Source organism: Periplaneta americana, chromosome 4, assembly GCF_040183065.1.
Source record: "Periplaneta americana isolate PAMFEO1 chromosome 4, P.americana_PAMFEO1_priV1, whole genome shotgun sequence".
Lineage (NCBI taxonomy): Eukaryota > Metazoa > Arthropoda > Insecta > Blattodea > Blattidae > Periplaneta > Periplaneta americana.
In genome coordinates, this window is record NC_091120.1 from 149,885,782 (window position 1) to 149,912,430 (window position 26,649).

General features: G+C 37.0%; 1 protein-coding gene and 1 long non-coding RNA gene across 3 annotated transcripts in view; one reads left to right on the forward strand and one right to left on the reverse strand.

Annotated features, from left to right (window-relative positions):
• The window catches only part of LOC138698318 (E3 ubiquitin-protein ligase Siah1-like), a 538,667-nt gene that overhangs the window by 479,944 nt on the left and 32,074 nt on the right, over positions 1–26,649 (reverse strand). The gene's annotated exons all lie outside the window — the stretch shown is intronic.
• LOC138698319 (uncharacterized) overlaps positions 3,037–26,649 on the forward strand; it is a 76,075-nt gene continuing 52,462 nt past the window's right edge. Inside the window, exons 1-2 of one of the 2 annotated variants that reach the window (XR_011331829.1) lie at positions 3,062–3,274; positions 8,231–8,364. This is a non-coding gene — a long non-coding RNA (uncharacterized lncRNA). Of the gene's footprint in view, positions 3,275–8,230; positions 8,365–26,649 lie in introns of both variants that reach the window. The other variant, XR_011331830.1, reaches the window with a different exon arrangement.

Genomic DNA, 26,649 nt, shown 5'->3' on the forward strand with positions numbered 1-26,649 from the left:
CATTACTTTAGACGATATTATTCAGTATTAAGCGAGAGTAAGCATTACAACTCGTTTGAATTTTTGAATTTCATATTTTGTAATGTTACACATTTTCATCGGTCACCTTTAGTATCCGAATTGAAGGGGAAGAAAGTCAGAAATGTCAACTGGGGAAAGAAAATTTACCTCCCTGAATATAGTATATTTTACTGTTATTAGTGCCACACTTGCCTGAAAAGCGATATTGTTCCTGAAATTGCATTTCCGAAAACTCATATTATAATCAATAATAATTTATATCTGTTAAATAATTTTAAGTCCCGCGTCGTGGCGTCGTGGTCTAAGCCAAGGCATCCTGTCTAGGACTGGCGTTACGGAATGCGCGCTGGTTCGAGTCCTATGGGAAAAAAATTTTCTCCTGAAATTTCGGCCAGTGTATGGGACCGGTGCTCACCCAGCATCGTAATGCACTTGGAGAGCTACGATAGGTAACGAAAATCCGGTTCCGCAAACCAGCTATAACGGCTAGGGGATCATCGTGCTGACCACACGACACCTTGTTTCTGGTTGGTTGGATAATCGTCCACCTCTGCTTCGGCATGTGGACGTGAGGCCAGCAGCCGGCTGGTCGGTCTTGGCCCTTCATGGGCTGTAGCGCTACGGATTTACTGTACTAAATAATTTTAAATATGTTTGTAAAAGTTCTGAATAAATTATTATTATTATTATTATTATTATTATTATTATTATTATTATTATTATTATTATTATTATTATTATTATTATTAAGACAGTACATTAAAGCATTTTATACTGTATTTGTAGAACTATACCAATAATACTGTTTGTTGTTTTCAAAAACGTTTCTTGCTCTTGTTTTCATAATACGATTTCGTTTTGATTTGTGAATTACCATTCCTAGTTCTAGTACCTATGTACATACAGTACGTCGTAAGACAGGATAGAGTTATTACGGTACTGTACCAGAAATTCTACATACCATGCCACGTGCCACAGTAATTAAAACAGAGGTCAACTACAATAACAACAACAATAATACATAACTTTATATAACAATAAACTTTAAAACAGAGTATGTTATAAATTATTATAATTTTCTTTTTATTTAATTTAATTTATTGTATTCCATAGGTCTTACATTAGCATTAAGACGTGGAAAAAGTGAAGAGTTACACAATTTTTCGGCGAGATGAGGTGATAATTGATGTAACTGAAGTACTAAAAATAATAAGGTCAATCTGCAGTTTCCTATGGCCACTTCCAACGGACTCCTAACGAATATTCACACGTTTATCACTGGGATTGTGGCGCTGGAAATCAATTTTGAACACTTTTATCACAGCCACGACATATTTCAATTTTTATTGTACAATATATTGCAATTATCACTACAATGACACAATAATTCTTGCAAATAACACAGAATCAATTTAGGAAACGTAATTAACAGAGTCGCAGTTTCACTTCACTTCCACTAGATGGCTCTTGACTTCCAGCAGACGACAGGCTATAGGTGTAGCAGGGATGCCAATATCGGCAAACGAAATGAAACTAATATGAGGAATGTTACAACAAGTGTGCTAAATGTGAGGAATGTTATAATAGGTGTGTAGTATGTTAGGTTAGGTTATGTTAGGTTTGGTTAGGTGTGTAAGATTATATGAATGGTTGCCACAGTTGGCAACACTGCAATCATTTTCCCACTCCACCTCAAATTACGTCACAACGATGAGATATGGCCGCCTTCTTCATTCAAGTATGACGATTTTCCTATATAAGTAAGGCCAAAATTATTTCAAATATTACAATCTAAAGGCTAACCACAGCACATTATCAGAATGATTAAGAGTTTATATAATGCCTCAAGAATTACCGTAAAGACTGGAAAACATTTAACTCGAGAAATTGAAACAAATATAGGTTTAAGACAAGGGTGTAGTTTATCACCGACACTGCTTAATATTTATGCTGACGAAATTGTTCGACAATGGAAAATTTTAGTAGATCCTGGAATTCTAATTGATAGAGGAATAAAAATTAATATTCTGGTATTTGCCGATGATATGACTGTAATACAAGATACTGAAACAAAACTACAAAAAGCAGTATATGAATTAAATAAAATATGCCAGAAGCATAACTTTAACATATCAAATACAAACATACTGCAAGATCTAAGCTTGAAATAGATAATAAGGCAGTAGAACAAGTAACAAATTTTAAGTACCTGGGATGTGGTGTAAGTTACAAAAAGGATAATGATATAAAAATAAAATTACAATCATTCCAGACAGTATGTGGCACTATTAATAGAACTTTGAAGTATAAGAACAGAAAGGAAACAAAAATGAAATTGTACAATATAATGACAGTCCCTACTCTTTTATATGTAAGTGAAAGTTGGGTTACAACAAAACCTGAAGTTAGTAAAATACAAGCGGCAGAGATGAGATTCTTGCGGAAAGTAAAAGGATGCACGAGGTTAGATAGAATTAGAAATGAAGATATTAGGCAGGAACTAGGAGTATACCCACTTATTGGTAAAATAGACAATTACAGACAAGATTGGAAATTACATGTAGAGAGAATGGACGACTACAGACTTCCTAAGAAAGCAATAAATTATAAACCAAAAGATGGAGCGACCTTTCAAGCCGGAACGGGCAATTGCCCATACCATGAAGAAGAAGAAGAAGAAGAAGAAGAAGAAGAAGAAGAACCTATTTAGGGCGGCTTGGGTGGAACCACAGCTCTCCCAGTGATCACATCGAGCTTCTACTACTACTCCACACTACAAAACTAAGGTATTTTCAGTGATTGTTTTCAATTCCCTATACTGGCAATACCAAATTCAAGATTAATAATAACAAACAACATTTACAGTATGTCAACGGAAATTTCCACTCCTCTACATTTTTATCAGTTCGAGCACTGCACTTTCCCGCAAACCGATAGGTTTGCGAAATTCAACATGACGTAATAAATTGTGCGTCTCCATTAATCGTATTGAAAGTTGGTAAAACTGGAAACTGTCATGCAACAACGTCGCAAGTCACGAAGCATCAAGAGCGTCTAACCGTGAGCTTAACATTTTGTTTCTCGCTAGTGGTAACACTGCTGGGCTTACCATAAAGGTATGAGTGAAGCGAGGAAGGAGAGAGGGAAAGCCAGTTTAGCAGTTGCAGTTGAAGCTAGAAGGCAAGTGTGGACACGTATGAAGGTCACCGCTTGAAGGAGACGAGCTCAGATATCTGCAGAAACTGAACTTTGGGTAAGCAGTAAATATAATACTCGTTACACACGTTAATCGAGTTTCAAATGCTACATTAATTTTACGCCATATCCTAAATACTGGTTAAATGTTTCTCTATGGTAAATTGCATGAAATCGCAGTCATGGCTCCGCCATTCAAGTGCGACGTGTCGTTTTCTGTGCCGACATTCGTTACAATTCAGTTACTGATACTGTTTCCGGTTAAAAAATAAACAACGTGACACTGAACGAGTAATGCATTTTCTTGTCTTTAGATTCGCGACATAGTTTGCGTTAATATTATTCACTTAAAAAAAAAAAACAATATTATAACGATAGAAACTAGTGCTATATTTTCCCGACAGATGGCATAGGAACAGAATTCTACTACAGTGTGGCCAAGGCAGCCTATTTATAAGTCTACCAACTATTCAAGCAGCTGACGCCTACAAGTGATGTTTACAGAGTCTACTTGATACTATCGCTGATTCAGGAATATCTAAAGACTACAGCTGTAGGGTCATAATATATTACTACATTATAATGATGAGTTGGTGTAGAATACTTATGTCCCAGGCACTATAGGAACTTGTTGAAATACCTTGCAAATGCCTTGGATTTATAATATTGTTTAGTAGAAATCGATGTGATCACTTGGAGAGCTGCATCCTCACCCAACTCGCGTAAATACGTATCTTGTATATGAAAATCGTCGTGCGTGAATGAAGAATACGGTCATATTTCGTTAATGTTTCAGTGTCGCCAACATAGTAGGCCTAATAATACTGCACACCTAATCTAACGTAACCTCTCACATGATACTACATACCAAACATAACCTAACCTGTAACATAATACACACCTAATATCTGTGGTGTTCGGGTAAAGGGGTATAAGTCATTTTTTTGTCCAGGTGGAATTTTGTTCCCCAGATGAACACACAAGTTAAATTATACAAGTGGGTGTGCAAAAATCAAAGAATACTAGCAGTTGATGTGTTTTATTTGTGTAGAAAATTATTTGTAATAACGGTTCCAAGTTTAATTTTCATTTATCTCCGAACTCATTTTTATGACTTATCTCCCTTTACCCAAACACCACAGATATAACCTAACCTGTCACATAATACTACATACCTGTAGTAACATTCGTCACGTTCAGTATAATTTCGTTTTCATGTATTGCCATCCCTGCTACTCGTGTCGGGAGCCTTCCAGTGGAAGTGGATCTTGAAGATGGGAAGAAAATATAGCGACTTTCATAAAATTACATTTAGTTCGTTCAATGTATGTTTTGTGAATTAAATGTGTTAATGTAGTGATATATATATATATATATATATATATATATATATATATATATATATATGTAATATTCGTTCAGTGGCCGGTGGATACTCTACTTTATCCTAATGGGTTTAATATACATAGAAATAATGTTACCTTGATGCATAATTACATTTAATACGAGTATTATATTGTGATACAAAGTTGGGAAGTGCTTTTTACGAAATCAAGAAAAAGTTTGAAAAACGAGCAGAGTGAGTATTTCAGTTTACGAGATTTTATAATGCACTTCACAAACGTGTACTGTACAAAATTTTTTTGCACCATCGTATTTTTAAAATTGCAAATACAATATATGTATTTTGCATGGAAAATTTGGAGCAATATTATTTTAAAGCCTCCGCAAAACTGCACTGTAATGGTAACTAAGTAACAATGAGTACACTGTAATGGGTCTATTTCAGTATAGTGCAGTTTTATATGTTTATTTTACTACGCTTTACCAACTGCTATAGTTGTCTAGCATGTGAATGATTTGAAGATGTTCATGATTCATGGCAGCGAAATAAGTTCAGAGTCCAGCGCCGAAAGTTACCAGTATTTGCTCTTAATGGGTTGAGAAAAAACCCCGGTAAAAACTTCAACCTGGTAACTTGACCCAACTACGATTTGAACCCGGGCCCGTTCGTTTCATGGCCAGATATGCTATCGTTACTTCACGCTGAAGAGAACAACCGTCAGGATCGCTACCTGTCCGCCGTAAACGAACACGAGATGGCAGTAAAGTCGCTAATGCACTTCCCTTGAAAAAAAATGCTTTACACTTCTGTTATAAGATCTCAAATGATCTATGACTGCGAAATCTGGAGCAATGCAAAATTCCAAATTATCAGACGTCTTCATGTTATAAAGAGAAAAGTATCCCTAACTATCACTGGTGCAGACTATAGAACCACCAATAAACAACTACAAGACACGCTTGAAATAGAATCATTCTAAGACATTATACAGAAATTTACAGAAAACTTTCATAAGGACTTGCTGTACCACCCCAATCCTCTGATAAGAGCCCTGGCAACAAGAGTATAAAATAACTACCGTCAAGATCGGTCACCTTAATTAAAAATATAAATGTTCCTGCTTGTTAACCATCTCTGTTAAAGTAAAGGCCTTTTAAGGCTGACACTTATGTACCATACATGCTCCTGTTAATAAAAAAAAAAAAAAAACAAAAACAAATGGGAGTTATTGCGTGACTTCTTATGTAACTAGATGGCAGCATAGTAAACCTGACAAAAGTTGTTACCGTCAAAGCCTATAAGGTCGAGCAATCTGTGTATATAACAGTACATTATGCAACGAGCCTATAATGGTAGTAATTAAGACGCAAGTATGTTTATGAAACGAGCGCAAGCTAATTTTATAATTTTCATACGAGCGTCTTAATTACCATTATAGGCAAGTTTCATACGAGTTTTTATGCTCGACTATATTTCTAACTTGAAATTATTCATAAGTTTTCATGTTATGATTATGTTAAGTGACGAACAGAACTGACCTGCATTGTGAGATGTGCGCTGACGCGAAAGTATTGATTTTTTCCGAAGCACGAATATCATTGACCTTGATAATAACCTAGAGAACATTAGTCTTGATATAACCTGGAAATTGATTTAGAATTGAAAAACGAGATGACAAATTGAATTTATTTGAATATTATTTACAATTAACGCTAATTATTATAGTAACAGAACATAACCTTCTGCGACAGTATTGGATTTCCACCCTCCGTGACATTTCCCTAGTTGTCTTTCGATTGCATATCCGAGAATAATCGAAAACCTGAACTTTAGTGAATAGGTGTACTTTAATGACATGCATTAAAGGACTGCTACCAGGTGTATAATTGCCTACTACATTTCGGCATGGTCGAGCATAAAATACATTATGATCTAGGGTAGAATTAAACAATTACTTAAAACATAAACATTTCGTATAGCAAACTGTAGATTATTAATGGAGATGAAACTTCGATATCTCTTCACACTACACGCGGAAGAAAATGCACTTAAATCATTGCAACTTCTTTACATTCCTCGGCCTCACATCACTTAAATATCTCAATTAACTCAACCTTGTCACATACTTCGGCCCCGTGTCAGTTTGCTATCCCCACATTTATTCCATTTAACCCATAACGAAACTCTACTCATACGTAAGTCCCGTGTATGATGTGGGAATATATCGAAGATTGGTCCTATCTCTTATCTATAAAATCTAATGAAAAAGTTACGATGGGGGAGGGGGGAGACACCAGCCGTCTCTGCCGTTGTTATCACGTAAACTTAATAAAATTCTTGCGTTACCGTTCCTATCACTCACATGGTATATAGGCTATGTATTCTGATAGCGGACAAACGTTTACGCCAGAAAATTGTCGATACCTGCCTTACGTACGTGACACATATAACATTCAATATGGCCTCAACATGCTTGTACAATTAGCTGACTCTAGCAAGTCATCCTTTGTACAAGTCCATAGAATAAATTTTACTGATTCTCCTTGTTGACGAATTATGAAATGCACATTTCAATAACAATGACGTGAAATATATTCCACTTTACAACCACTAAAGAATAAAACAAGAAACAAATACACGACTTTCGTTACCAACATCAATAAATGGCTTGCGCCATGTTCCCCTTCCATCGCACTCGATCGAAGTAGGCATACCAATTACAGAACTTTCGCATGGTTTCAGATTTATTGATTGTTTCTAAATGATATGAATTAACTAACTGTAGATAATTATAGACGGTTAAGGATAATCTCCGAAGTTGAGTTTAATTGAGAATAACTAGATTAATCGCAGTAACAAACTGGAAAAATTGGAATGAATCATGTTGGCTACACTGCCATGTTTACATCGTACACGCCCATGAAGCCATTACCAATCTGCTCTCAAATATTGTGCCAGGAAATTGTAACTGTGGCTAGCACTGAAAAAAATCATGAACTTGTGTAGTTTACTGCAGAAATAATGAATTCTAATGCTATCATTTAAGCCACATTATTATCTGTAATAATTACGACAAGAAAACAATTCGAAGATGTATATGTTCGAGTGGCGACACTGGGCAGGCATTGCGTGTTATAAAAAAAACATAGAATGAGTGCAGTGTCTTTGCCCAGTGGTGCATAGAATGATTCATGCTACAATATCTTTAATGAAGTAAGCAGCTTTATTAATACAATAGCATAATTCGGTAGTTCTCAAACAATGCGCCGCGGGATCAGGACGTAATCATGAAGGAAGATTCTTCGGAATTTGTTTGTTTCTGTTTATACATCATTCGTACGTTGATTTTCTCCCTAGATGTCATAAGACACATGATGCTACTGCAGAAAACGATAATGGTAGCATGGTTGCCAGCTTGTGAACCCTTCCCCCAGTTTTGGGGGAATTTTGGATGGTAGCAGTTGTAGGGGAATTGTTGCGGAAATTGAGAGAAAATTGTAAAATCCTGTAAGAGTACACAATAATATAGAAACATAATTGAGAGAAAATAATAAAATCCTCTAATAGTACACAATTATAGAAACATTACTAATCTTATTCAGTATTTCGAAATGACTTTTTTTTCTTGGAAATTTCGAAAATTGTATAAAGAGTTTGTTTTTTGTGCAGTGTTGTGTGTCGTATAATAAAACGTGGAGCGAAAACGTATAGACGTCACGCACTTATTTGGGATTGCTGTATATCTGAAGAAACCTACGTAAGAATACGTAGAAAAGTGTGGCAGACCAAGCGTGATTTTTCAGGTACGTAATTTCAATGGTTTCAATAGTTGCATGCTTAATGTAATCATACATACCTGAGCTAATGCATTTATTTTTCCATTATACCATTCCATTGCAAATCAAGATTTACTAGTATTTATATTGTATATCATTACCGATTGGCGATTGCGTTATTATAGCGTAATAATAAGCTTAATAATAATAATAATAATAATAATAATAATAATAATAATAATAATAATAATAATAATTATTATTATTATTATTATTTTAATTTTCAGTTGGTGACATTTGTTTGAAATTAGTTATTTTCGGGGAATTCTGGCATTCCTTCAGGGAAATTTGATACTGTTTACCCGGCAATACTGGGGGTCACGAAGTATTTGAATATCAATGCATTGTCCAAAATATTGCAATAGCATTGCATTGCAATATTCTACTTGTGCCTACATTATCATTATCATCGTCACCATCACAATCACCATCGACATATTAATATTACCCATTTCAATCTTCCGATTCATCATCATTATCTTTCATTATAATCATAATTTCCACTTCATCATCATCATGGTCTGTTCAGAACTACTGTACTATCACCACTACAGACAATTTTTCATAACCATCATTATTATCAATAATTTCTTAAGTTCCGCACTTTCATTATTCTCTCCTCCATCTGTCTTCATGATCTCCACCTTCACCACCATAAACTTCTCCACGTTTTTACATGTTTCATCTCATGTTTTATCCCTATCATCTCCACTTCCAATTCCATTCCCATCGATATCTTGACCTCTATCTCCAAATTTTCCACCTTTATCACCTTTATCACTTCCATCTCCACCATACCTAGGGTTGCCAACTTTTTTTTGAAGAAAATTCGGAAGACTAAGGAATCGACAAAATTTCACATAGAAAATAGACAAATTATTCGGTTCAGTGACTAAAAAAAAATATTTTTTTTCTACACTTCGGCAGCTAAGCTTAAATTAAGAGTATTTTGAGACAGATTTTGCCTCGCATAATAGTTGAAGTCGACTGCAGTTTTCGGCTCTGATTTGATTAGATGTGTCGTGCTCATGTTTCGAACATCTGTCCAATTATATTATTCAAGAAATGAAACACCCTCTTTATATGAGCATTACAGTCCTCACCTGTGGAGTAACGGTCAGCGCGTCTGGCTGCGAAAACAGGTGGCCCGGGTTCGAATCCCGGGACAAGTTACCTGGTTGAGGTTTTTTCCGGGGTTTTCCCTCAACCCAATACGAGCATATGCGGGATAACTTTCGGTGCTGGACCCCGGACTCATTTCACCGGCATTATCACATTCATATGATTCAGACGCTAAATAACCTAGATGTTGATAAAGCGTCGTAAAATAACCCAATTAAAAATGAGCATTACAACTTGGTGTGCTTAGAACAAAACTAGCCAGTTTTTCTAAGTTATAATATTAACATTGATTTTAAACAGGTGAGCACTAAATCCATTCCTGGTAGCCAGTTCTTGAACAACAAAATTCATCATATAAAAAATCAAGTGTTTAGAATAAAGATTTTTTCATTATGGAAAAATAAGGGAGAAAAATGCTCTAAGAGAAGAAAAATACGGGAGCCGGGAGTCTGTTAAATATTAGGGACAAATAGACTACGGGAGATCCGGGAAAAAACGGGAAGGTTGGCAACCTTAATCACACCCAACTCCTCCATCTCTATCCCCATCTCTTACCACTTTTAACTCTGTCATATTCATTTTCCCCACCACCATCTCCATCTTTACCACCTTCACCTCCACCACAATATTCTTCATATCCATATCCATTTTATTAACCACTAATTTCATTACCTCTAGCCTACGGCTCCATTTTCATCCTCCCCACTACATTTATCTAATACTTCATTCCGTCCCTCCACTCCACTCTACGACTCCATCTCTATCTTGATATTTTCCACCTTCACCTTCTCCTTTCCACCTTAAAATTCTTCACCCCCATCTCTCTTCTCCCCACTTCCATCTTTATGTGCATCATTTCTATCTATTCACTTTCACCTTTTTCACCACATCTCTTTCTCCACACTTTCATCTTTATCTGCATCATTACTATCTTTCCACCTCAATCTTCTTCACCCCATCTCTCTTCTCCCCACTTTCATCCTTATCTGCATCATTACTATCTTTCCACCTCCATCTTCTTCACCCCATCTCTCTTCTCCCCACTTTCATCTTTATCTGCATCATTACTATCTTTCCACCTCCATCTTCTTCACCCCATCTCTCTTCTCCCCATTTTCATCCTTATCTGCATCATTACTATCTTTCCACCTCCATCTTCTTCACCCCATCTCTCTTCTCCCCATTTTCATCTTTATCTGCATCATTACTATCTTTCCACCTCCATCTTCTTCACCCCATCTCTCTTCTCCCCATTTTCATCCTTATCTGCATCATTACTATCTTTCCACCTCCATCTTCTTCACCCCATCTCTCTTCTCCCCACTTTCATCTTTATCTGCATCATTACTATTTTTCCACCTCCATCTTCTTCACCCCATCTCTCTTCTCCCCACTTTCATCTTTATCTGCATCATTACTATTTTTCCACCTCCATCTTCTTCACCCCATCTCTCTTCTCCCCACTTTCATCTTTATCTGCATCATTACTATTTTTCCACCTCCATCTTCTTCACCCCATCTCTCTTCTCCCCACTTTCATCTTTATCTGCATCATTACTATCTTTCCACCTCAACCTTCTTCACCCCATCTCTCTTCTCGCCACTTTCATCCTTATCTGCATCATTACTATTTTTCCACCTCCATCTTTTTCACCCCATCTCTCTTCTCCCCACTTTCATCTTTATCTGCATCATTACTATTTTTCCACCTCCATCTTCTTCACCCCATCTCTCTTCTCCCCACTTTCATCTTTATCTGCATCATTACTATCTTTCCACCTCAACCTTCTTCACCCCATCTCTCTTCTCGCCACTTTCATCCTTATCTGCATCATTACTATTTTTCCACCTCCATCTTTTTCACCCCATCTCTCTTCTCCCCACTTTCATCTTTATCTGCATCATTACTATCTTTCCACCTCCATCTTCTTCACCCCATCTCTCTTCTCCCCATTTTCATCCTTATCTGCATCATTACTATCTTTCCACCTCCATCTTCTTCACCCCATCTCTCTTCTCCCCACTTTCATCTTTATCTGCATCATTACTATTTTTCCACCTCCATCTTCTTCACCCCATCTCTCTTCTCCCCACTTTCATCTTTATCTGCATCATTACTATTTTTCCAGCTCCATCTTCTTCACCCCATCTCTCTTCTCCCCACTTTCATCTTTATCTGCATCATTACTATTTTTCCACCTCCATCTTCTTCACCCCATCTCTCTTCTCCCCACTTTTATCTTTATCTGTATCATTACTATTTTTCCAGCTCCATCTTCTTCACCCCATCTCTCTTCTCCCCACTTTCATCTTTATCTGCATCATTACTATTTTTCCAGCTCCATCTTCTTCACCCCATCTCTCTTCTCCCCACTTTCATCTTTATCTGCATCATTACTATCTTTCCACCTCAATCTTCTTCACCCCATCTCTCTTCTCCCCACTTTCATCCTTATCTGCATCATTACTATCTTTCCACCTCCATCTTCTTCACCCCATCTCTCTTCTCCCCACTTTCATCTTTATCTGCATCATTACTATCTTTCCACCTCCATCTTCTTCACCCCATCTCTCTTCTCCCCATTTTCATCCTTATCTGCATCATTACTATCTTTCCACCTCAATCTTCTTCACCCCATCTCTCTTCTCCCCACTTTCATCCTTATCTGCATCATTACTATCTTTCCACCTCCATCTTCTTCACCCCATCTCTCTTCTCCCCACTTTCATCTTTATCTGCATCATTACTATCTTTCCACCTCCATCTTCTTCACCCCATCTCTCTTCTCCCCATTTTCATCCTTATCTGCATCATTACTGTCTTTCCACCTCCATCTTCTTCACCCCATCTCTCTTCTCCCCATTTTCATCTTTATCTGCATCATTACTATCTTCCCACCTCCATCTTCTTCACCCCATCTCTCTTCTCCCCACTTTCATCTTTATCTGCATCATTACTATTTTTCCACCTCCATCTTCTTCACCCCATCTCTCTTCTCTCCACTTTCATCTTTATCTGCATCATTACTATTTTTCCACCTCCATCTTCTTCACCCCATCTCTCTTCTCCCCACTTTCATCTTTATCTGCATCATTACTATCTTTCCACCTCAACCTTCTTCACCCCATCTCTCTTCTCGCCACTTTCATCCTTATCTGCATCATTACTATCTTTCCACCTCCATCTTCTTCACCCCATCTCTCTTCTCCCCACTTTCATCTTTATCTGCATCATTACTATCTTTCCACCTCCATCTTCTTCACCCCATCTCTCTTCTCCCCACTTTCATCTTTATCTGCATCATTACTATCTTTCCACCTCCATCTTCTTCACTCCATCTCTCTTCTCACCATCTCCATTCTTTGTCTTTATGTTTTCTATGTTTCCATCACTACAGTGGCGGCTCCTGCATATTTCTTAAGAGGAGGAAAGAAGTTAACAGCGCAAAACGACACCTTCAGAGAAACATGCTACAAAATAGCCTAAATGCATACATGTAAGACCAGTTATTGTTAGGGTTGGTCTTCCCTTTTGTATAGCAATAATCTGTTTTTGTAAACTGAATTTTCTAAATTGTCCAAAATATAATATGTTTTCACTTCAATTCATTGTTGAATAATTGCACAAATAACAATTACAAGCAAATTCACAACCTCGCAGCATTTTTCGTCCACACTACAGCATCACACGTATTGGAAGAGACCAGCTACTAACACATAACATAAACCGTTTTACGGAAATGGGAATAAGAAATAATCTGTTAGGAAAGGGAGAACCCTGCACCCACCCACGTGGTCTGTGTTGCCACATGTACATTTTACAAGTACAGTATCACATGCTTTTTAAGAATGTCAGTTCTTGTAAAGTCATACTACCATTATTTTATTAAAGTTTCCGATGGCCAATTAATTTTTTATGTGAAAAATAATGTAGTTTGTAGTACTTTCAATTTCAAATATATTTGTGCAAAACTGACAACTTGGCTGTTGTCCTGTCTTGTAGACAATGAATGGAAGTGAATTTTAGATGCCAAAAAGATCTGCGATACTAACTCAGAACTACTTCCTCTTTGTTTTATATAAATCCAACTTCAACGTTGAGATATCCTCGAAAGTTTCAAGCCATGAATAGTAGCTTGTATAAAGTGCAATGAATAACATATTTTGATTTATAATTTTAAAAAAACTTTATATGGTATATTTCATAGCTTTGCGTTAAAACTGTTTTTATTGTGTCTCCTCCTAGATGTGTTATAGTCTGGTTGAATGCAGCATCGTTAGATGGCAGCGGTAGCGAGCTTGCTGCAAGACCAGTCGGTTTCTATTTCCCGCCCATGCACTGATTCAGAGGATGATCTCCTCCCTCTCCGTTCATTTACTTGCTTTAAAACTTTACTTCTTTCTCTGGCCACTAGCGCGCTGTTGTCTATGTGCGTTAACTGCAGTAAAGGAGGAATGGATTGACTTTCCTCCACACAAACAACCTCGCATCTTTCTCACAGTTTTCTAGCAGCACATGAGTGCGTGTCGTTTAAAACTCGATCAACCGAGGTTTTCTTATAGCTGTGAACTTAAAAAGTATCGAATCTTCCTCGAATTTCAAGGCATATATTTCATTTGCTGTTTACTTTCAAAAGAAGAAAAATGTGAGGAGGATGTTCCTCCCTTCCCTCCCCCGAGGATCCGCCACTGCATCACTACGTTCTTCAGCCCATTCTCTTCTTCGCACTATCATCCTTATCTGCATTATTTCTATTTTTCCATAACCAACTTCTTCACTCCGTCTCCCTTCTCTCCGCTTCCATACATATTTGCATGATTTCTATCTTTCCACCTCCATCTTCTTTGCCCCATATCTCTTCTTCCCACTTCAATCTTTATCTGCATCATTCCAGCTTTCCACTTGTAACTTCTTCACCTCATTTCTATTCTCCCCACTTCCATCTTTATCTGCATCTTTCCTATCTTTTTACCTCTACTTTCTTAACCCCTTCTCTCTTGTCCCACTTCTATCCTTGTCTGCATTATTTTTATCTTTCCATGTCCAACTTCTTCACCCCGTCTCCCTTCTCTCCAATTCCATATTTATCTCCATTATTTCTATCTTTCCACACTCATCTCCAGCACCACATCTCTCTTCTTCCCACCTCAATCTTTATGTGCATAATTTCTATCTTTCCCATACAACTCCTTCATTCAATCTTTCTTTTCCCACTTTCATCTTTATTTGCATCATTTCTATTTCTTCACCTCCAACTTCTTCACCCTATCTGTGTTCTTCCCACTCCCATCTTTAACTGCATGATTTTTATCTTTCCACCTCAACCTTCTTCACCCATCTCTCTTCGTCCCACTTCCATCTTTATCTGCATGATTTCTATTTTTGCACCTCCACTTTCTTCACCCCATCTCTCTTCTCATAACTTCCTTCTCTTTCTTTATGTTTCCTATTTTTCCACTTCCACCTTCTTCATCCCATCTCTCTTCTCATAACTTTCATCTCCATCTTTATGTTTCCTATTTTTCCACTTCCACCTTCTACACCAAATCTCTCTTCTTCCCACTTCCATCTTTATCTGCATGACTTCTATATTTCCACCTCCATCTTTTTCATCCCATCTCTCTCCTCATTTTCATCTTTATCTGCAACATTTGTATCTTTTCATCTCTACTTTCTTCACCTAATCTTTCGTCTCCCATTTATCTGAATCATTTCTATCTTTACACCTCCACCTTTTTCACCCCATCTCTCTTCTTCCCACTTCCATCTTTATCTGCGTCATTTCTGTCTTTCCCACTCCACCTTCTTCACCCCATTTCTCTTCTTTCCACTTCCAATTTTATCTGCATCTTTTCTATCTTTCCATCTTCTTCACTCAATCTCTCTTCCTTCCATTGCCATCTTTATCTGCATGATTTCTTTTTTTTCCACCTCCATCTTCTTCACCCAATCTCTCTCACCACTTCCATCTTTATCTTTATGATTTCTATCTTTCGAGCTCCACCTTCTTCACCCCATCTCTCTTCTTCTCACTTCAATCTTTATCTGCATCATTCCATCTTTCCACTGGTAACTTCTTCACCCCATCTGTCTTCTCCCCAATTCCATCTTTATCTGCATCATTTCTATCTTTCCATCTCCACCTCCTTCATCCCATCTTTCTTCTTACCACTTCCATCTTTATCTTTACAAGTTCTATTTTTCTACCTTCACCTTTTTCACCCCATCCCTCTTCTGCCCACTTCTACATTTATTTGCATAATTTCTATCTTCCCACCTGAACATACTCACCTCATCTCTCTTCTTCCAACTTCAGTCATTATCGGTATCATTCCATCTATCCCTTTGTAACTTTTTCACCCCTTCTCTCTTCGCCCCATTTCCATCTTTTTTTTTTGCGTCATTTCTATTTTTCCACCTCTAATTTTTTCACCTCATATCGCTTCTTCTCACTTCCATCTTTATCTGCATCATTTCTATCCTTTCACATCCAACTTCTTCACCTCATCTTTCTTTTCCCCTCATCCATTTTTATTTACATCATTTTTATCTTTCCACCTGTACCTTCTTCGTCTCATCTCTCTTCTCCCTACTTCAATCTTTATCTGCATTATTTCTATTTTTCCACCTCCACCTCCTCCACTCCATCTTTCTTCTCTCCATGTCCGTCTTTATCTGTATCATTTCTTGACTTGCACCTCCTTTTAGTTCACCCCATTTTTTTCTGCCCACTTTCATTGTCATCTACATCATCTCTTTCTTTGCACTACCGCAATCATCACCCCATTACTCTTCTCTTAATCTCCGTCTTTATCTGCTTCATTTGTATGTTTTGACCTCAAAGTTCTACACCCCTACCATTCTTTCGTTCGCCTTAATTTTTATCTGTATCGTTTTATATTTCCACCTCCATCTTCTTCACCCCCATCTCTATCCCTTTGATCTCCATTTTCTTTTGCATATTCATTCGCGTTTGTGTCTTGTCCATCTTCATCTCCATGATCTTTATCACCATTTCTATCTTCTTCATCTGTGCCTTTCTCATCAAAATCTACATCTACTTCATCTTTGTCTTCATCATCTTCGCTTTTCCTTTCTTTACCTTCATCTTGTTCTCAACTCCACCTCAATCTCTTTTCAACTCTATGTTGATCTCCTCTTCATCTCTTCCAGCTCTATCTGCATCATCGGTTTTTTTTCTATATGGATCTTCTTCATGTCCATCTCTATCCTTTCCATCGTCGTCTTTTTTGTTGTTCTTCTCATCTAACTACTCCTCCTGACAAGTACGGAGAATGGTAATACGTTACGCTATAACTGTTTCGAATAGTGCACAATTTGAGAAGCTTCCACATTGTGTACAATCTTCTGCACGTTTTTGCGCTGCATTACATGACACTTTAGCAGTAACTACTAGTGTAAACAGAAGTAAACACTTGAGTCAGATATAGGAAAGTGCTGTGGAGAATGAGTGTTGTAATAATTTCGTCAGCATAATTTCTAATCGGTGTGTTTATTTTGTAAATTTGATTTATCTCTATATAAAAGCTATATCTAAAATAGTTAATCTCCGACTGTTGTTTCGTAACTAATCCATTGAAACATCTGTAGGCCTACTAATAACAGAATTGTAAACTTAAATTATTCTGGTAATTTTAGAGTTTACAAAAATAATGATGTTAACATGTATAATTATCTACCAGAGATCGATAATAGCATTTTTGAAATTTTTTCGAATGTCGATTATTTTTGCACTCGATAATGGCTGAACTGATTTTTGTGAAAATTATTTCGTAAAATAAGTTAGTTTCCAATTAGATTTTATGTTACATGACATTCAGAAGACTTCCTTTGAGTGGGGGTTATAATTGGACCTGAATAAATAGCTCGAAATACCTAGCTTATTATTGATTTTTTTAGAAGAATGTTACATAAGAAAAGTTCCTTTAAAAATATTTCCGAGAAGTTTCATTTCTTGCTCTGTTGGAAAAGTTGTTTTTCCAGAGATTCAAGACACTCACAACCAGTCAAAAACTTACTTTTAATAATAATAATAATAATAATAATAATAATAATGATAATAATAATAATAATAATAATAATAAAGGTAAAAGTAAAGGTATCCCCTTCACATGCCATGAAGGCACTTGGGGGAGGGATTGGAAGTAGTCCCCCATGCTTTCCATGACCTCGACACTAGAATGAGGTGGTGTGGTCGGCTCCACGCTCTGACCGCATTTTACTCCCGGGAAAAGACCCGATACTCAATTTCATAGGAGTTAGGAGGATGAGTGAACCTCGGGGCCGTTCTGAAAGTTTGGCAACGAGAAAAATCCTGTCACCACCCCGGACCTCCCATCCGTAGCCAGCTGTTGTACCAACTGAGCTACCTGGCCGCCTAATAATAATAATAATAATAATAATAATAATAATAATAATAATAATAATAATAATAATCCATGGCGCTACAGCCCGTGAAGGACCTAGACCGCTCAGCCGGCTGCTGGCCTTACGCTCACATGCCGAAGCAGAGGTGGACGATCATCCAGCCAGAATGGAGGTATCGTGTGGTCAGCACGATGATCCCCCCAGCCGTTATAGCTGGCATTCGCAACCGGATTTCGCTACCTATCGTTGCTCCCGAAGTGCATCACGATGCTGGATGGGCACCGGTCCCATACACTGGTCGAAATTTCATGAGAAAATTTCTTCCCCCATGAGGACTCGAACCAGCGCGCATTCCATAACACGAGTCCTAGGCAGGATGCCTTAGACTATGACGCCACGGCGCGGGACATAGTAATAGTAGTAGTAGTAGTAGTAGTAGTAGTAGTAGTAGTAGTAGTAGTAGTAGTAGTAATAATAATAATAATAATAATAATAATAATAATAATAATAATAATAATAATAATAATTTATATAAGTACCAAAAGAAAGCCCATGAAATGTTTTATTAGTATGTAACATTTTTTCTGCTCTCTGTAAAATCGTTCCATAAGGAAAAATGCATGCTCAGAGCTGAGGCTAGGTGTATGAGTCCCCTTAAAATCCACTTACCTTTGTCTGGGTTTGAGCTTACGAACCCAGGATTGCTAGACCATCGTGAAAGACGTGATAGTTTACCAATACAATCGGTCCGTGCTATGGATCAACGGTATAGACCTTCGGACTTTTACGCATGTAGTCCAAGTTCGAGTCTTAGTTAGGCCTGGGATCTTTTTTCTTTTTTAAATCCATAGTGACACTTGTATTTAGTATTTATTTATTTAACCTGGTAGAGATAAGGCACTCAGGCCTTCTCTGCTTCTCTACCAGGAGATTCCAACTGTAATACGAAGAATAAAATTATAATTAGTATTAAATTTACAATTACAATTACAAGTAAAATTACAATTAATAATAATTTTGGCGGACAAGATCTTAGTTTTCCCACGTTAGACATCAGCATCATTCCGTCCTAACTCCAATCCATTATTCATCATTCCTCGACTGCGAACTAGTGGCTGGAGGAGAGGAATTCACCTAGCTCAATACTGCGTGCCATAATGTTGACAGGCAAAGTAAACATTGCCGGCAGAGCATAGGCGGAGAGAGAACCGTTTCCTTGGGTGGGGGGGAGGAGGGCAAAGCACAACCATAGAATCCCGATATAATGAGGTTACGAGGGATATCATTTACTTCCTCCCCTGTTATAGCTTGACCTTGGTACAGTATATCGGAATATGATCATTTAATAAAGGTATTTTTGGAGTGCATGTTTCTTACAGTATTACATCCATATCCACGATGTTTCGGACCGAGTTGTATACGGCTTCAACTGTAGGTCTACTACAAATTATAATAGGGGATAACCATAGGCAGAGTTATGGGAGGGTATGTGGGGGCACTGCCACCCCCCAAATTTGTCTGAACTCTTTTTTTTTTTTCTATTAACATTAGAAAATATTGAATTCAAAAGACTTTTCTTGCTTTAGTTTTTGAATGGGATATTATTTGTAAATGCTACCATCGTACCATCTTCCTGGAAAATTGCAGTTTTCACAAAAAATTTTTTTGAACTATGGTTGTTTTATGAAAATTACTGAAAATTTCCACTCCTTTAGCATGAGACTATGGTGTTTTTTTTTCACTAACACCTAATTCAGTAGATGGCCGCTGCAGACTTCTAACACAGGAGTAAAGACTATTACCGACTGAGCTACATCGATGGCTCTACTAAAAATAGGTTATACAATACATAACCAATCAGATTATTAAATTTACAAACGCAAACGATTATTCATCAGTTGAGCTGTAAAATATAATATAAAACAAGTAAAGTGCTTCCATTCCTCAAACGAGGTGTAGAAATTCTTGAGCTGGGTCCACACTATATAACAAAACACGTTATATAACAAAGTTATATAACTTGTTGTAGAAACGGGAAGAAAATGTTATTTAACATGAGCTTTTTGTGTTATATAGCAAGTTATATGTTATTCATCGGGTGTCGGTAAAGATCAAAGGATGTTATAAAACATCGTTATATAACATGTTTGCTCATCACGTAACTTGTTATAAAACACACCCGCTGCATAAAACGGTACGAACTGAGTCTTGATGGAATCATCACGTCATGTGTTTTGCATTGTTGCATAGTATCTTGTACGCATTCTCTGTGCGCTTGGCGTGATTATTCATCTGTGTTTTGAAGTCAGCTTGGCATAATGAAGTGGAACAAGACTGCAACTTGTGAGTTAATTGAGCTGTTCAGAGAAAAACGGGCATTATGGGATCCGACTGATATGGACTACAGAGTTGTTTCCGATCTCTGATAATGAATTTGAATAACATCATATGCATCAGGAATCATACCGACAGCTGGATTGCGGCGAGAGGTGACAGACCAGTAGTGAGTGATTTCATACTCGGAGTGCACGGTGTATCACAGTAGCAATGCCCAAGAAAATCGAGCCTTTTTGGGAGGGGTACGTAACTCTTTCCGATGCCAAGTACAGTCACGTGAAAATCATAGGAGCCTGCAAAAAAACGTGGTTTCGTTATTTCCAAGAAAGGCATCTTGTGTGTACCTAATAAGACTGGCATAGATCAGATAGGATAATTCCAGAGTGGAAAAAGCAAGCAAATTCATCCCCAGTCACAAGTCGCCGCACCCCACGAGATGATACAACAAATTAACTCGATTCGAGCTTCACCAATCTTATTAAGTACACAGAAGATGTCTTTCTTGGAAATAACGAAACCTCGTTTATTGCAGGCTTCTTTTATTTTCACTTAACTGTACTTGGCATTGGAAAGAGTCGTAATGTATCCCTCTAAAAATGGCTCCATTTTATTGGGAATTTCTGCTGTGAGTCGCCGTGCACTCTGACTATGAGATCACTCACTACTGGTCTGTCACCTCGCGCCACAGTTCAGCTGTCGTGTGACTCCTGACGCACATGATATCATTCAAATTCGTTATCAGAGGTCGGAAACAACCCTGTACAAAGACAGAAATAAAAAACAAAGTTTTTGAAACTTCCATCACATCGAAGTTCCCCCTGCCAAGGAATGACCGTCATCTCTCTTAAGATCTACTTAAAGGTTATTCCACTGTATTGTTTTCTAGCTTGTAATGATGGTTGCACCCAACATTCTCGCTTACAAGGCCTACTACTTCCTGCCAGAATTACACAAGCAGAAGCAGCAGCAAGAACTATATCCTCTGCACTCGACGCCATTTTCAAACGTGAAATTAATTTATCGAGTTATATAATTTGTTACAAGAATATTATTTTGATACCGAAACAAGTATAACATATAACAAGTTAAAGAAACATGTTGTTTAACAAAGTTTGTTATATAGGCTAACGTGTTTTGTCATATAGTGTGGAGCCATCTTTATACATTCAGAAATTTAAATAAATATTATAGTCCAGACACATGATCTGAAGACATTAATTCGTCAACTTAAGCACAAAAAATTAATCATAAACAAAAGCAAGAAAAGTCTTTTGCATTCAATATTTTCTAATGTTAACAGAAAAAAAAAAAAGAGTTCAGAAAAGTTTGGGGGGTGCAGCCCCCCCCCCGCATGCCTCCCTGTAACTCTGCCTATGCGGCAGAGGTTGGGAGGAGGATAATTGCTACTCAACCAATGGCAGAGGTTACATCCTACGCTTATCTTCAAGGCAGTCTGAAGCGTTCTACCTCCGCCCAACTTCAAGATGTCTGGAATGTGACTTCTGCCATTGGTTAAATGGCAATTATTATTGAGTTGATGATTGATATTCCTTTGCCAGCAATGTTTACTTTGCCTGTGTGACATTATGGAACGCACTTATAGGCAGAGTTATGGAGAGGGGGAGCACTGCCCCCCCCAAACTTGGCCGAATTCTTTTTTTTCTATTAACGTTAGAAAATATTGAATTCAAATTTTTTTTTGCAAATAATTAAGTTTCTGTGCTTAAATTGACGAATTAGTGTCTTCAGATCATGTGTCTAGACTATAATATTTATTTAAATTTCTGAATGTATAAGAATTTCTATACCTCATTTGAGGAATGGAAGCACTGTAATGTGTTTTTGTAACAGCCTGTACCCACGTGTTAGAACTCTGCAGGTGTTCAAGCAGCCACTTTGTAGAAATATGAATAACATACTGTTCTCCAACCAGGAGATTAACCGTGAAAGGAATGTGCTTACTATTGCGTCATCAATTGGAGCGAAGTAGATAGATAATATTACCGTTATAACATCAGTTTAAAAACCATGCGCTCTCCTGCATATGTTATTTCCTGTATGGAGGGATTAAAAGACTAGGAAATTAACCGTGATCTAATTTTGTAACTAGGGTAGTATAAGTATATGTGTGTCAATGTTATCGTTTGTGGTTTGAGAGTTAGCCAATGGAGATGCGTGTACCCACGTGTGTGACCTTATGACATCTTATGACATCAACATTCATTCATTGCATTTCCCCGCTGCGTTTCATTCCCCTGAGACTTTCTCCTGGTTGGAGTACAGTACTGCACATTTGCACAATAATGAAGAAAAATGGAATGATCCCGGTATAATGTGTAAACTTAAAGACGAGAATAGCCTAAATAAAATAATTAGAATTTACATTTCATGTGATATCTTGCTTTTTTTTTTAATGAACAGATAAATTAAATGTAAAATTGGTCTACCGCTGTGGAGTAATGGTTAGCACGTCTGGCCATGAAACGAGCGGGCCCAGGTTCAAATCCTGATTGGGACAAGTTACTTGGTTGGGGTTTTTCCTCAGCCAATTGAAGCAGAATTGCTGGGTAATTTTCGGTGTTGGACCTCGGACTCATTTGACCATCATTAATTCACATATTAACATCCATACAATAGCCCGGGTTAAGTTCAAGGTACGGCGTGCTGTACTTGTACAAGAGCACGGCCTTTCGGCTACCCAATCATTCGCAGAATAGGAGTGGTAAGCACAATAAGCCTCAGGCTTCAGTGTAAGCCTTCGGGTACTTCCTCCGTACAAAAGGAAAAAAAAAAGTAAAATTGTCGGTATATTTTGTTACAATTTTACTTTACTTTACGATACCTTTATTAAATGATCATATTCCGATATAGGCTACTATATCAAGATCAAGCTATGACGGATGGAGGAGATAAATGATGTCCCCTATAATCTCGTTATATCGGGATTATATTGTTTCACTTTGCCCTCCCAAGAAAACGGTTCTCTCTCCGCCGATGAAGAGATATTCAACTATTGTACTCAGCCTAATTGTGCATCAGTGTAAACGTTCTCTATATGGGACGTACCGTTATTGTTCGTTCTTCCCCTTCAGTATAACGTAACATTAACATAACATTAATATCATAACACATAACATAGCATGGCATAATATAGAATTAACATAAGAACATAGCGTAACGTTAACAGCATACAGACGTTAATAGCCTATAACATAATTTTACCATTGCACACCTCACCACACCACACACCGTATCATATCATGCCATACCGTACCGTAACGTAGCGTAACGTAACATAACATGGATAATCAGATTAAAATCCGACAAGAAATCTGAGCAACTCTGAATATCATTTAACGAATTGTAATCAAATAATCAGTATTATATTTTCAGTCAAACACTTATTTTATAAGATGGCAGAAAATTAAATTCTGTTACATCAAAGTGCAGTGTAAACTATCACGAATATTTTCGACTTATTTTGTAAGTCATCCTCAGGTGAGTTTTCTGACAAACAATTAATAGATTTGGGTGAAATATTTGACAAACACATTTGTACTAGTAATTAAACTGCTCATGCATGCATTTACATGAATTGTTGAGTGGCGTCCATGGCCTTAAAATTGAAATTAAAATTGATTAATATACAAAGTCAGGAATTTAAAAACACATATTTGTACATTGGTGATTAATCTGCCCATGCATGCATTTGCATAAAGGTTAAATGGCGTCTGTGGCCTTAGACTAAACACATAGAATCAAAATCTTTAACTGAACATAATTGTTTGGGCGCTTACTGTGTACTTGAATTGTGGAGTTAAAAGTTAAAACCATTTAAAGGTTATGAAATTGAAGATTAAAAATTAGTTCAGTATTACGTTCGATGTGTTGTGGGAAGTGAAGAGAATTCTCACTCTATTTCACTGTGGTGATAGGCGTTTTGTAAAAGGTGTACAAAGAGAGTATCCAGACGATGTTGGCCTTTTCACCCGGCGTTCCATGGCAGACTGAGCGGTGAAGTTATTCAAGAGGGGAGCAAAAGTTGTACAAAGAGAGTATCCAGACGATGTTGGTCTTCTCACCCGGCGTTACATGGCAAACTCTCTTTGTACACCTTTTACAAAATGCCTATCACCACGGTGAAATAGACTGAGAATTCTCTTCACTTCCCACAACACATCGAACATAATACTGAACTAATTTTTAATCTTCAATTTCATAACCTTTAAATGGTTTTAACTTTTTAACTCCACAATTCAAGCACACAGTAAGCGCTCAAACAATTATGTTCAGTTAAAGATTTTGATTCTATGTGTTTAGTCTAAGGCCACAGACGCCATTTAACCTTCATGTAAATGCATGCATGGGCAGATTAATCACCAATGTACAAATATGTGTTTTTAAATTCCTGACTTTGTATATTAATCAATTTTAATTTCAATTTTAAGGCCATGGACGCCACTCAACAATTCATGTAAATGCATGCATGAGCAGTTTAATTACTAGTGTACAAATGTGTTTGTCAAATATTTCACCCAAATCTATTAATTGTTTGTCAGAAAACTCACCTGAGGATGACTTACAAAATAACTCGAAAATATTCGTGATAGTTTACACTGCACTTTGATGTAACAGAATTTAATTTTCTGCCATCCTATAAAATGATAAGTGTTTGACTGAAAATATATTACTGATTATTTGATTACAATTTCACAAAACTTATCTGAATCAACATGACCTTTAAAATTTAAATCATTTAACGAGAAAAAGTGTTGTGTGTGTTTTTTTTGCCTCATATTGTTACACTTATTAACGGCTCTAGAATTTCAAATACGACGTTGCGACAACTCTGTCACTGCCCTATGCTCGGCTCGTGATTCCTCGAAGGTATTCCAATAATGTGACGACACTGATGACTTAGTGACTAATAAGACGCGGGAGAAAATGTGACATCGCTGCATAACTGACAGAGGCGCACCGTATGATTTGAATCGGCCACGAGCTTGCAGAAGGTAAAAGACTTTCTTTTCATTGAAGGGAAGGTTGTGAGATAGTAGTGCAAAAAAGAAGTGGAGACATTTGAATATTCAATAGACTAAAATTGAAAGTAGTGCAAAAAAGAAGTGGAGACATTTGAATATTCAGTAGACTAAAATTGAAAGTAGTGCAAAAAAAGAAGTGGTTACATTTGAATGTTTAATAGACCAAAATTGACAGGAGTGCAAAAAAGAAATGCATACATTGAATATTCAAGACTAAAATTGAAAGTAGTGCAAAAAAGAAATAGGTACATTTGAATATTCAATACACTGAAACTGAAAGTAGTCCAAAAAAGAAGTGGAGACATTTGAATATTTTATAGTCTAAAATTGAAAGAAGTGGAGACATTTGATATTCAATAGACTAAAATTGAAAGTAGTGCAAAAAAGTGGATGCATTTGATATTCAATAGACTAAAATTGAAAGTAGTGCAAAAAAGAAGTGGAGACATTTGATATTCAACAGACTAAAATTGAAAGTAGTGCAAAAAAGTGGATACATTTGATATTCAATAGACTAAAATTGAAAGTAGTGCAAAAAAAGAAGTGGATACATTTGAATGTTCAATAGACTAAAATTGTATAGGAGCCGCACTGACTCAAGATGATCCCACGCGTGGTATGGTACACACTTGCACGCATCATCTTGCACTAACCCTTCGGTTGGAGTAATTAATTGCAAGCAAGGGAACTGCGTCCCATCTGCGTGACACTGCTGACCCCGCTAATTAAGGCACCTGTCACTGCGTGACACACAGACGTACACAGACATATCGACTGCAGACATGACAGATTGCTAATAACAGAGCAATCATCCAGTCAGGAAATCGATGCCAATTGGCTAATTACTGCGTAACTGCGAAGGAGCCCGGATAATCTTATCCCACTCCACAGGGTGAACCGTAAGTAATGTCATTAATTTCAGGAGGTATTCTTTGAGATATTTCAAACCAAAAGGTTTAATGCAATTTTGCTCGTTTTTGCTTCCTTTTCGACATAAAATTGTTTTGTATGAAACATTTCATTGCGTGTTTTGGGAAAGCCATTGATTTACAGTAGTTCTCAATATGCTCAGTTAATTTGATAGAGCAGTGTATTATGATAATCAGGGAACGGATTTATATGGACTAAAAATATATGAAATATGTAAATATATATGTAGTTATTTTTACCAAAATATGGAATTAAATATGGATTTTTACCAAAATATGGAATTAAATATGGACTTAAAATTATAAAAAAATGACTATGTACGTTAAATATTGGTACATTTTAATCAAACTAAACAAAAAATATAATGGACGTACCTTATCTTCCAATGTAGTTTCAACAAAACACAATTTTTATTGTCTGTTACCATAACAA